At 44.8% G+C, this 14002-nt stretch overlaps 1 protein-coding gene across 1 annotated transcript in view; it reads right to left on the minus strand.

Moving 5' to 3' along the window:
* GREM2 (gremlin 2, DAN family BMP antagonist) overlaps positions 1–7879 on the minus strand; it is a 456926-nt gene extending 449047 nt beyond the window's left edge. Inside the window, exon 1 of the mRNA XM_069234686.1 lies at positions 7652–7879. The gene's annotated coding sequence lies outside the window, so the exon portion shown is untranslated. The remainder of the gene's footprint in view (positions 1–7651) is intronic.
* Positions 7880–14002: the final 6123 nt, after the last annotated feature.

The raw sequence follows: 14002 nt of genomic DNA on the forward strand, positions 1-14002 counted from the left end.
TCTCCCATAGGACTGGGGTCCATTCATGGTTCGCATTCCACTTTTGGAGTATGTGGTTTGTGTTGCCCCTAGGCCTATGTCTACCTATTGCATCCTATTGTGATTCTACATTGCTTGCACTACTTTTCTTACTGTTACTTACCTGTTTTGGGTTTGTGTACATATAATTTGTGTATATTACTTACCTCCTATGTGAGGGTATCCTCTGAGATACTTTTGGCATATTGCCACTAAAATAAAGTACCTTTATTTTTAGTAACTCTGAGTATTGTGTTTTCTTGTGATATTGTGCTATATGATATAAGTGGTATAGTAGGAGCTTTGCATGTCTCCTAGTTCAGCCTAAGCTGCTTTCATAGCTACCTCTAACAGCCTAAGCTGCTAGAAACACCTCTATTCTACTAATAAGGGATAAATGAACCTGGCACAAGGTGTAAGTACCACAAGGTACCCACTATAAGCCAGGCCAGCCTCCTACACCATACCACAATTAATGTATTCATTAGAGATTAATTGTGGTTCATTTCACATAGCTGGTGTCAGTGTCCTTTGGAAAATGTGGTTATATTTAATTTCTCTCGTGCAAGCATTACAGGAATCTGGGCAATAGATATTGACGGTGGACTTGGTATCCTTGCAATGAGGGTGAAAAAAATGTAAACAGGTGGGATCACTCTCTGGATATGCTTTACCTACTGGACCAGAATGCACCATGTTCCACGCTAGTGGTATGAAATGTTCAGGGGACTTTGACTGGGGGAATGACAAAATGCAAGAAATTTTTTGAAAAGGCCCCATCTGTGATCCTCAATTGTGTTCTTGGAACTGTACTCAAAGTTTCCCATAGAAGTGAATTTAACAGTCCCATTGTACCGCCACATTCTCAAATTCTGTTCAGTAGTATCTAACAGGCCATATACAAAGACATGCCTAGCACCCCAAAAAAACTCACTTTTGTTACAGAATTCTTCGACTAATTTTGCCAGTGTGTCACATACATCAACAGTAAGTTTCCGAACAGACTCATAGGTAAAGTATCTTGTGATATGTTCACTGAAAACCAACAGCTAGCCCTGGAAGGCTACGAGAACCATGACTATCCCAGACCCCTTCCTGGAGATACTGGCGAAAATGTTCCTTAACATCAAAGTTTTGAGAGTGTTCCTGAATTTAAACTGGTCTAGTTTATTCCGTAGACCTCTAGACAGAAAGTTGTGTAATGTCACCATAGGTGCCCATGGAATTATTCCTGAATTTCACTTTTCTTAGCTTCAGTGGCCAATTTGAGAAACTGAGGGGGCCTTGGTTGAGCATATACAGTAGGCAACACATGTCTGTAGAAAGTTCTCCTAGGGTGCAAAGGTCCCTTGCCCGTGATGGCCTTATAGAATATAGTTAAAACTTCAAACATCAGTCATGCTTTCAAATATGGGACAAGAATGTTTACCTTCTTTGGGCAGTGATGCGGCCAATGGAAGATCCTAGATATTGCTCATACTGGCTGATTCTGCATTCTACGCAATCTGGCCAAGCATAGTCTGAGGATACAAAGAGTCAGTCGCCACAAGAATAGGGGAGTAGAATAGAGAATAGAAGAATGTAGCCCGACTAAAAAAAGACAAGTGGGCTTGAACCTTAAGAAAATGCAACATACATCTAGAAAGGAGGATATCTAAGCATACTTCGGCCACTTACAAGATCTGCCAACTCAGAAAAAGGTCAAGATCCAAGGGATCCAATCAGACATTCATTAACTCTTGTAAATGTTTCTGGTGCCAAGCCCAGGAACGCAGGGCAAAGGAAAGGGAAAAATGGTAGTAAGTAGTGTGCTAGCATCACCATCATCATATTGGTGCCAATGAGAAAGTACCTATAAAATATACACAGTAGCAATGCCACAGAACACTATCAAGGGCAAAGCATCTTGACTTGTCTATATGTGAAATACAGTTATTCAACACAAATGCGACCAATTGTATTATAGAAAACCTCTAAGGCCCAGCCACGATTTGAGCTTGTCGCAAGCAATATCAATAGGAATAAATATAGCTACCTATAAAGTAAAAATGGAAAGTATAGCTCTGACCACGTGGGGCCGACGTCACAATGCATTGTGAGAAACGCATCAATATGACACACACAAACTATCTCTCTCTGATTTTTTTTCTCTCTCTCTCTTTCTATCTCTCTCCCTGGGCAGTGCCCTTATTGATGAAAACCCCTGTTTATCTGAGCCTGATCTTGTTGAATTATTTGGACTAAAATATGAAGACCGTGCATTCATAGTGCTGTGAGAGTATTAACCAGTTTAATAATTGGGGCAGGGATTGCGGTTTTCCTTGGCCAACTGTAATTTCCAGCCCTAACGGTTTTCAACCAACAGCCAGTTGTGAGTTTTATTTGGACAAAAAAGATTCCCATTTTTAGATAACTGCAAAGGTGAAATATGCAGGTGCCTAGTGGTTGTGAAAATCCCAGCCATCAGTTAACCTCTTCTCACGATCTAAGGGGATTCTTCTGAAAAAATAAAATAAAATAAAAAAAAGTTAGAACAGTCCTTTATAGGAAAGGCCGTGGAGGGGAGGGAGTGCTATGGCCAAGCCAATATTGTAGACATTCACACCAGTTACAAATGGGTGCTATGGCCAACCCAATATTGTAGACATTCACACCAGTTACAAATGGGTATCACTGGACCCGGCTGAATCCGACCATAACAGGTGGTTTTGGGGCTCCATTAATCTGATATGGAGAAAATTCCAGGGTGTTGAATTTACATTCTGGAGCTGGTTGTCCGTGCATAAGAAGCAAAGTTGGCATTCTTATTTAAACTTCAGAAGTTCTATTATTTTTTCACAGACCGTTCGAGGTCTAAAGATATACACTGGCACTGGAGCAAGTAGAAACCAAGGATACATAGTCGATGTCAATTTTCCCCAGGGTAATGGTTTGCTGTGTTTGTTTAGCACTTACATACACTTAAGTTATGAGGTTCATAAAACCGGTAAACATCTCTCTGAATTCATTGCAGCAAAACAATATAAGTGGCGGAAGTGACATCATCTTTGACACCCAAAATAATTACAGCATGTGGCATAACATGACCTCTGATTCTAATGAAGGCCACTGCTCATTATTAAAAACAAGCTTCAGTGAAAACACAAGGCTTGTGTTTGGCTGTAAATAAATAGTGTGAGATCGCAAGCACTAAGAAGCGGCTACAATTAGTAGCACAAAGAAAAGACATCCTTACTGTGAAATCATCTAAAAACACAGGCCTTTCAAACCAGTCCACAGAGGCTGCAGGCAGCAACACAGGGGTAGCAATGGTTGCACCGAGCTACCCCTCACATACAACAACATTTAAATGGGACAGCGACTAAGAACAGCATTATGAGTGACCTCTTAATATCGATTTGGGTGGAACGTATATGTCAAGACTGGTGTTAAGATATAGCAAGAATTACTGTATATGTGAATATTAATACCTCTTCTGTCAGTAATATCAAATATGGAATTACTATCCCACAATTACAGATGAGGGCGTAACTCCTCCACTCTCATAGGAGGTTACAGGATTTCCTAAGGAAGCAGGCCAGGGTCACTACGGCCTCTACTCTATTTTGATAGAGTGTCTAAGCAATTTTCTCTAGACTCTCCAAGCAGTCATAAGAGGTGAGATGGGTTTCTTGGATGTCAGGGGACATCATAGTTTATTCTCCCCTAAGGCACTTTTCTGTGTTCTGATTTCATTTCAAATTGTGGACTACAAGCCTCGTGTTCTTTAACATCAGAGATGCTCAACGTAGAGCCGGATCCAAAACACATTTTCACAAAAAACATAGATTATGCAAAGCACTCTCATTCAGATTCGTTGTAAGCAAATAAAGCTCATTCAGATATCCTGCAAAAGAAGTATTCATCTGGCCTTTGTGGACTAACGCTGCTAATCTTCAAGAGTTTCCCTTTGTTGTATAACTATTACTTTTCGTTTTTCATTTAATTATCTTTATATTGTTTTCAAATGTGATAAAGGTTTTGTTTTCTTATGTTTATGTGATTTATTCCACCCTTACCAACATACCAGGCACTAAGCTTCTGCTAACCAAGGCCTCCATATATGTCCCTAGCCTCCTTGTGCTCCTTCCTATTTTAGGTCTTTTACCTTGCTTGATTCAACGTTCTGGAATGACCTGTTGGATTCTGTGATACACTTTCCTTCTTGGACTGTGTTTAAATCATGCCTAAACGCTCATGTGTTGAACTTGGCGTTCTCTGATGGATTGTACTCCTATGAATTTGACACTTTGCTAATGATTTGCAACATTTTAAGCCTATCCAGATGGTTTTGTGTACTCCGCTTTTATTTGTTAAAAACGTTTTGGGTAAACGTTTTATGGAAATTCAAATAGCTATATAAATAAACTCCCTTTTCTAGACAATAGACATCCAGCAGCAGGATTTGTGGTGTCACTTTATAGGTAGGTTTTTCATAGATTAACACTCGTGACTGTCCCGATTGCAAAATATACACACTAAAACTGCCTCAAATCAGCCCACAAACACTTAGAGCCATGAAGGATTAAAATAGATGGGCACTTGTTCCCTGGTGTGTTCAATCGCAACTTGGGTGACCTGCACCTTGCTCATGCGAAGATACTTAAAGTGCCAGATTATTATGATAGCAGAACACAGGCTAGAGGCATAGAAGAACAAGGCCCCAATGTTGTTACTCAGACACGCTCTTACAAAGCAAAGACAACTTTGGAGGGTGAAGCACAATAATGCTGCTAATTCCAGAGTCGAATGACTCTACAAAAGAAATATATCACCTACATTTTTCCATCAAGCTATCTGTTAATTGTTAGTTCACCATGGAGAGCATGCTAGTTCACCAATTACACATAAATTATGATGAATGATGGTGCAGCACATTAGACTATATATATATATCTATATATATATATCTATATAGATATATATACACACACACACACACACACACACACAAGAGGTAAATCCAATGGAAATAGCTACTGGGGCTACTAATATCATTGAACACCAAAAGACCAGTTGTAAGAAGCAAAAACAATCAACTAGAATTTTCCAAACAGCAGTTCAGTCCGGGACATCTTAATAATTTTGGGGCCCTGGGCCAAATGGATTTTAGGGGGCTCAGTTCACAACAGCTTTGAATTTATGATCCAATTTCAGCTCTTTCAAGCCCTCTCTGGCCAGGTCACTGACAGTGCACAGGCGCACTCATGCAAAATTTAAATGTGTTTGCATCTAATAACACAGCAGCAACTCGCTAATATTACTGAAAGTAATTTCTGTGAATCCCTTCCATTTCTCATACGTGAGTTCCTTTTTTAATCTAAAAGAAACATTTTTATGGATGTTCAATGAAACAAACACATCATATCTCTGCAAAATGCCCATAATAGACTCTCATACATCACCCACATTAAAAATAAATTAAAAGAAAACAGTAATTAATACAATTTGTTTAAGCATTACTCAGGTTAAGCAGGGCAAGACTCTGCAGAGCAGAGCTGGCTTTATCAGCCCCACCCCCCACACACACCCGAAAGTTTGTGGCCTGAGCCAGAGCCCACTTCCCCCATGCCTTATGACCTCTCCGTGTTCAGTATTAGTCAGCGGGTTGGATCCGGTAGATACCATTTGTAAGTGATGAACTGGAATTTCCACCAGGGCCAATCATCCCGTTTTTCAGACTTTGTCACTAACCGTACTATAAGCTTGATGTAATTTGTTGTTCTGCAAAGACTCTGGCTGTCTCTTAAACCTCTAGGAGAGGTTGGGTACTTGTTATTAACTTATGATCTATTTTAGTGGCATGTAAATCATTCTCCACACAGCTTTCGAAATAGCTGTTAGGCTTAGTATTCTGTTCAATGGTTCTTGTTCCTAGGGACTCGACACTGAGTTTTATTACTCAACGATGTGTTGCACTTATATGTGTTTGTTTGCTTGCATTCCTTTGCCGCTTACAGTTCGTTCAGTCGCCTACAATCAGACACATAGAGCAATGGGTTCATAATGCGCTTCCAGGAATCTTCTGAAAGACTTCTTTCAGTTGTTATGACTATTTTTTTTTGTTTCTGGTGACGTCAATTTCCAAGCCAATGCTTTATTTTCTCCAGCATAACCCCCAGAACACGAAGTTACTTGAAATTCACAACGCCTGGCTAACGTTATCTGCGTCACGCCCCGTTGCAATATCTATAAATCCTGTTCAAGTCTGTGATTCTGAGAGGTAAAGAGCAATATTTTCCATAATGTTCTGGAAAGCATCCACATCCAGTGAAATGTTGCGCTTCAATCACTGCATTATACCTGTTTATGCATAAGCAATGCGGGGGTTTAAGAAGCGTAGGGAAGGGGCATTTGTGTGATAACGGGTAAATAAATTGTCGATCGTGTCACCGGTAGACCCGAATTCCAATCCCAGCATTCGCACTTGCTTGAACAATGTGATCTTCGGCAAAACACCACTTCAAGAGATTTAGGTAACAAACCGTAAAGGCGTCAGGCTGTCTACATAAACTCAATGTGCTACGAAATATCGCTTGAAAGACAGTTTGTACCTATGTAGGTTTTTTAGCGCCAGGAGATTACAAACTGTTTTCCAGCTCCTGTTCGTTTAACAGCACGATGGTTTTGGACCGGACCCCACGAGGGATTTCATAATCACACCAGCCGTTATTTACCGAAGCAGAGGGGTGCAAAGGTGCCTGCGCAGATGCAACGGAAAAAATATATAAAAGAAACAACCACATTTGGGCTTCATAATAGTAATCAAGGTAACAGAGGCCGACCCTCTCGAGCTCCCGTTCCAGGACATTTTAGGCATACCATGTTAAACTCAACGAACACTGATCGAGGGCACCTCTGTACTGTCAAGGTTCATGACACTGAAACGATTCTGAAAACTGCAGAGTAACCACCGTCCTTGACAATGTGCTTAACGGCTTCAGATTCGAGGTTCTGCGTGCCATAGACATATGAACAGGTTGCTGCTGGAAGTCGGTATAAACTTTTACATATTTTTTCAGTTTTGCTAAGAGCCAGCATGGCAGTAGTGCTGCACAGCTCGGCACATTTGCAATCCAGAAATATAAAGCAAACAGAGACGTTTAGTAACATTAAACGGCTAAGTAAACAATTTTAAAGCGAAGTGGAACGAGAAATCATATATCTTATTGACTTTAGTTACGTGGCTAAATTTGTTGGCTTCTGGTGCCAACACAACCCATAGAACTACAACGGTCAATTCTAAATTAAAACAATATGCAGTCAAAATGTTGCATTTGTATGCCCAGCAAATATACTACACACCAGCGGATAGAAGTACGCTATAAAGCACTATATTAGAAAAAATGGTTATATAAAATAACTGGACAGGTACCTCGAATCAAGATTGACTGTACGCTGTGTCCAAAAACACGCCGCTCAACAAAGGCACATTCAATCAGACGTCTCCTGCTTCAAAATATTACTTCCGAATCAAAGCAGTTCCGTTCATTTTCCTAGACCTTAAAATAGCAAAGGAGAGCTAAACGCTAGGATAGACCTAGTTGGCGCCATTCTCCTGGCAGCTACAAAAGATACCTAATGCTGTACAGACCTGCAATTAGTTTATAGTCCGCTCTGCTGCGACTGTCTCTCCCAGGTGCCTCTGCCCTGTCAGCGGTCGCGCGACTATTATTCCAATTAAGCGGTGAATGTGGAGCTTCCTCTTCAGCTTGGCTGCGGCTCGTGCCCCATAAGGTGAGCTAGTGACAGCTGGTTGTCTCGGCTCTGCCGTCAGTGTCCGGGCCCGTCTCCTTGGCTGAGCTGTGGAAGGGGCAGTACAAACTCAGTTCTGCCTCCTCGCGGCCGCGGCACCGAGGATATTACCACAGACTGGGCTCCCTATTGGCTCTGAATACTAAAGGGATCACACCAAGCGCCCTCCTCCTGCCCTCCCTCCCGTCCGCTGTGTTACTCAATGCTCATTTCCCATCTAGCCCGCAGTCAGCCACACGCACTGCTGCCTCTTGAACCGTTTTCTCTATTCTTGCTCCCAGTCTGTGAATTTGCAAATTTGTGGCTGGAGGGAGCATGTTCAAGCAGAAGCCCAAACCCTCTTGTTTATGCAAGGAACATGCTCCTGCTACAAACCCCAAGGAGCTGATAGCCCACAATGGCCCGCTGATGTCTGCGGGCGCACTGGATTTATGAGGCTTTCTTTGCTCAACGTGCCGCACGTTCACACTCTGCATCAGTGGTAAAAGAAGCGAAAGTGTGCAGATATGAGTTAGCAGACAGGCGGGATAACCACAGCTCTCTCTACCCAGATTCCGCATAGGCCGAGAGTAAGACAGGGCTGCCAAAGAGAATAACAGTTCCCAGTAATAGACCATCTCCCGCAAAAGTGACAGATTAAAGCAGTTTCCAGGGAAAATGGGAAGGCGCTTTGTTCGTGGCACGTGCAAGGTGGCATACCAATTGGTTATAATTAATAATCAGTCTGTCTATCTATCTTTCTATCCATCTATCTAAGGTTGCCCTATTTAAAGTTGCTGGAAGTGCCTCCACTGACAGGCTGGAAAACATTAGGGGGCAAAAAGACTGATGACTAGCCTACCATACCATGCGGCTGGATGCACCGGTCAGCAGTTTATTGATTTTTATCCATACACCTCAAAATAGGGTACTGTGTTTATACATAAAAAAAAGTTCACTTTCGACTGGAGGAAACATTTCGAAGAAGCAAAAGCTGGTGGGAATGACGCTGGAAAGACTTCCCAAAAATGTGTTTGTTTCTGTGGCACAATTCTCACTGTCAGATTAGAGTGAGTCAGGCACAATGTTTCTCAGAGGGAGCCTACTGAGCCTTGGTTGTGGAAAAAAAATGCCGCGGTTCCCACACCTTTCAACCAGACAGAGAAATCTACGTTATAGTTTATGCTGCAGCACCTAAATCCACTCAAGACTGTTAGCATGGTTAGCTACAATACGAAAGTGCTTCACCAGTGCTCTGTTTCTGACTGCACACATGATATGAAAGATGTCTTCAAAATGACGTAATTGATTAAATTACTTTTGTTATAGCACATTTCACATTGGATATAGATGGAAGGCGCATGCAGTTTCATTCAATAGTAATGCGCGTGCCCACACGCTTTAAAGACAATAAGGAGGCCTGTGAAATACTGTGGGCCACAGAGGAGCCTGATAACTTTATAGTCCTCCTTTTGTCTTTTTAACTGTTATGTCAACCTGGAGCAACCCAGGAGGTGAGGAAACAAAATCCCCACACTATGGCAATGCAGGAAGGGTAGAATAACCCCACTCTGGATGCCTAGCCTTAACAGAGGACGCTAATACATCCACATTCCTGAGACTGACTACAAAACAGTTCATTCCTGCATACCCAATGTTGGTGGTTGTGAATGAGATCATGACTATTTTCTAGTACCCCAAACCCTGCTCCTTGTTACGCTACGAATCCCAGGGGTAGGATATCCATCAGGGTGTTCTCATACCTTTCCAAACTGGATTACTGTGGAAGTGGCCCGCATGTCTGCCAAGATCCCTACCTCGGGTGCCCACCACCCTCAGACTCCACCCCCCCCCAAGGGCCAGTGCTCATTTCAGACCTTCTGCGCATGCGCTGGTTGTTGGCCCTAAGGGCCAGATGCCAGTGACCGCTCACAACCCCTCGCGCCCCAGTATAATGTCCTCACTTCCCAGCCAGCACCACTTGGAGGGTCCAATTAGCTTGCCACCCAGTTTCTGTAATAAAAAAGGTACCCATTTGTATTTCCAGTCATGATCTCACTCTGCCACCGGCCCACATTGTTGACCAACGATGTGGCCTCCTGCCCCAGCAGAGGTCAAGTACGCTGACATAGCCAGGTGAATGCATTCTCCAAAAACATTTCGTAGCCGACTCGCGAAAGATAGACTCCGTCCAGCAAGAAAAACCCTCTCCTTTAATGCAGCAATGCAAGACTACAGGCAACCTTGGAGTCTGAAACAACTTGGCTAATTTGCTATTGATTCTCATCACTGAGTCATTGAGGGCTTTCACTGAGAGCCCGCCCCTCCACAGACTATGAGGGATCATATTTGACCAAGCAAGGACCGCCTGAGGGAAAGCTTTGACCAACCATCCAATTTCCGACATTACCAGCTCAAACAGCCGACGGGGCCCCAGAGAAACCAAATCATTACCCCCAAGATGCAACACTATGATGTCCGGTGACAAGAACCCTGAGGGTAGCTTTGAATCCAGAAATGTCCTTAATTAAGTGAGCCGCAGCCCGCCTCGGCTAAAGAAGAGATACGGAAACCAGCCTTTGATGCGCGTGATGCAAAGGCACTCCTTGTATATAGTTCACGTGCTCGTCGGACATGTGAATGTTCAATTACCCACACCTTGGTGTCCCCAGCAACTCCTGTGTGTACTGGAGTCTTCAGGACCATCAACCACTTGTCATGAGCGTCTACAAGGAGTACATAGAAAGCAAGACATCAAGGACGTGAACTCATAGCATATGCAATCTCACAAAACGCTTGTAGCAATCCGAGGACCACCTCCCGTTTCTCTTAACTGCTGGTCCAGGAAATCCCATTGCCACAGCCGCTGTGGCTGCCCCTATCCTAAAGGAGTGAGTGCCAAAGTCAGAGGCGTCAAAACCCGCTACCCGAAGAGAGCGTTTGAGCACCTGTGAGAATTGGTACCTAGTAAGTGGTAGTGCTGTCTGCATGTACCAAAACCGCACCCATTTCCCCCGGTGTACGCTGTGCAAGGAAGACCTCTAAGTTATATATAGGACAACACGCGCTACCCGGGGCTCTATGCAGTAGGATGTGGTTCCCCTCCCATCTTGATCCATCTTGGAGCAGGGGACGGTGATCGCCAGGCACCTAGATCCCTCTTGTCTACGAATATCTGCCAACTGCAGTCCCCCAGAGGTGTCCCTTTTATTTCACACAACCAGCGCGCCCAATCTGAAAGCCCCACAAAAGGCCAGCCCCTAAAAACTCAAATTACCCTGACCCCCCACCCCGCCCCTAAAACTACAGTGACCTCGACCCCCAAAAACCTAAACTACCCCAACCCCCCTGAAACTACTCTGACCTCCCACCCTGCTCTTAAACCTAAAATTACCCCCACCCCTAAAACTACTGAACCCCTTTCCCCCAAAACCTAAAACTACCCTGACCCCCCACCTCGCCTCTAAAACCGAAACTACCTCAAACCCCCTACCCTGCCCTAAAACTACCCCAACTCTCCACCCGCACCTAAAAACTAAAATTACCCGACCCCTGCCCCTAAAACTACCCGACCCCCCTTCCAGCCCCTAAAACCTAAACTACCCCAGCCTCCCACCCTTGCCCCTAAAACTACTGCGACCCCCCACCCCACCCCATAAACCTAAAAGTAACCCAATCCCCACCTAAAACCTAAAACTACCCTGACCCCCACCCTGCCCCTAAAACTAACCTGACCACCACTCCGCCCCTAAAACCTAAAACTACCCCACCCCACCCCACCATTAAAACCTAAAATTACCCTGACCCCTCACCCATGCCCTTAAAAACTAAAACTACCCCCAACCCTACCCCAGGCCCACTTACCTGACTGTGTCCTCTCCGATCCTGAGTCTGTGTTCCTCTGCCTTAACCATGCATGTTTGTTGTTCAGACATGCATGGTTAAGCGAGAGGAAAACAGGGTCGTTGTTCAGGAAAGCATTGTTACGCTTTTGTGGACAACGCCCATCGTTGTTCAAGCTGTTGTTGTTTAGGCTGCTTCCCAACAATGCCAATGATGCCATGTCTCACACGTGTCCCCCCAGCTGAAAGTGGGGAGTGCTCCCCAACCCCTTGGGAGCCCTCTGTACTAAGGCGGAAGATCCTGGAGACAACATCAGCATTGGCGTGGTCTGTTTTAGGACAGTGTTCCACTGTAAACTCCATTCCCTGTAGGAACATGGACCACCTCAACAGTTTGGGATTCTCACCCCTAATCTGCATTAACCATCTGAGGGGCCTGTGGACTGTCTGAACCCAGAAGCCAGTGCCAAACAGGTATGACCTTAGCTTCTTCAGCACCCAGACACATCAAAGGCTTCCCTTTCAGTCGCGCTCTACCTCTGTAACCTGGGAAGTAGCCTCCTAGTGATAAAACTTTTGAGTTGATCTAGGCCCTCTTCATTTAGCTGTAAGAGCACCGCCTCTATGCCATGCTCTGAGATGTCCATCCGAACAACCAATTCTTTGGAGAAATCTGGGGCTGTGAGCACGAGTGCAGTGCACATGGCTTCTTTTAGGATGTCAAAAGCTTTCTGGCATGTGTCTGTCCAGATCACCTGATGTGGCTGCTTCTTGGAAGTCATCTCTGTTAAGGGTCAAATATGGTGCCATATCCCTTGATGACTAGCGAGGCTCTCTCACATCTGTCTGGATCATGGGGGTGGGGGTAGGGTCCCAATCCAGAATGATGTCAATATTTGGTTGCAAGTGCTGCACCTTGCTACCCCCTACTTGGTGTCTGAAGTAGACCACAGAACCCTGCCCTCTCTGGCACTTACTTGCCTTGATAGGCTTGCCTTCTGCAGAGCTTGAAGACTTCTCTCAGGTGGCACAGGTGGCACGCCCTGCTGGAACTGAAGACTGCAATGTCATCTAGATAGGCAGCACTAAAGTTCTCCACTCTAGCTAGGACCTGGTTTACCAACCTCGGGAAGGGTGCAGGGGATTTCTTCAACATGAAGGGCATGACCCGGAACTGGAAGTGCCTTCTGGTATAGAGAATGCAGACCTCTCTTTAGCTCCATCAATCAAGGCAATCTGACAGTACCCAGACGTTAGGTCAAACGTACTGAGGAACTTGGCAGTTCCAAGCCGATCTATGAGCTCATCAGCTCTGGGGATGGGGTGTGTATCAGTCCTGGTGACTGCACTGAGCCCACGGTACACAGAACCGAAGTTCAGGTGTGACACCTGATGGGGCAGCCTTGGGGACCAGCACCTCTAGGCTAGACCAAGGTCTGTTGGATGGCTCATTAACCCCAAGTGCCAACATTTTGGAGACCTCCTCCTTAATGTTAACCCTCACCTTGTCAGACAACCTGTAACTTTCATTATTTACAGGTGAACTGCCACCAGTGTCAGTATCATGGGTGCACCATGTAGTGAGTTCTGGGATAGGTGAAAATAGAGAGACATATTGTTCCAACAAAGGGTGGCAGTCTCACTGTTGTTCTGGGGTCAGTGTAAGGGAGAGGCTGACACCCTCCACTGACCCATCCTGATACTTGGAAAACAGGAGGTCGGAGAGAGTTTTACTCTCCTCTTCCACTCCATCATCAGTCACCAAGAGCATGGTAATCTCAGATCTCTCAAAGTGGGTCTTGAGGTGGTTCACATGTAGAATCCTCAAGGGGTTCCACAAAGTTTTGAGGCCAACCAGGTAGGTGACATTACTCTTACGCTCCTTGACCTCATAATGCCCAGACCAGTGGTCTTATAGAGCACGGGGCTCCAAGGGATCCATTACCCACACTTTTTGGCCAGGCTGAAACTCCACCAAAGTGGCATTCTGGACATACCGTCGTTTCATGTCCTCCTGGCTGGCTTCTGTGTTCTCTTCGGGATATTTTGTGAAGTGCACTGTGGTTTTGGAGGGCCAGCATGTAGCTGACCACAACCAGGGGGCTTTCCCGTGAGTTTGCTCCCAGCTTTCCTTCACCAGAGTGAGAGGCGCTCTCACAGGGTACACATACTGAAGTTCAAAGGGGCTATAGCCGACCCACTTCTGCAGTACCTCCCTTTAGGCACACAACAGGCATGGCAGGAGGACATTCCACGTATGCCTCATGGGTTCGGGTAGTCCCAAAGATATACCTTATAAGGTATAGTTGAACTTCTCAACCAACCCTTTGGTTTGGTGGGGTAAGGAGTGGTGAACCTATAGGTCACCC

The sequence above is a fragment of the Pleurodeles waltl genome, chromosome 5, assembly GCF_031143425.1.
Source record: "Pleurodeles waltl isolate 20211129_DDA chromosome 5, aPleWal1.hap1.20221129, whole genome shotgun sequence".
Classification (NCBI taxonomy): Eukaryota; Metazoa; Chordata; class Amphibia; order Caudata; family Salamandridae; genus Pleurodeles; species Pleurodeles waltl.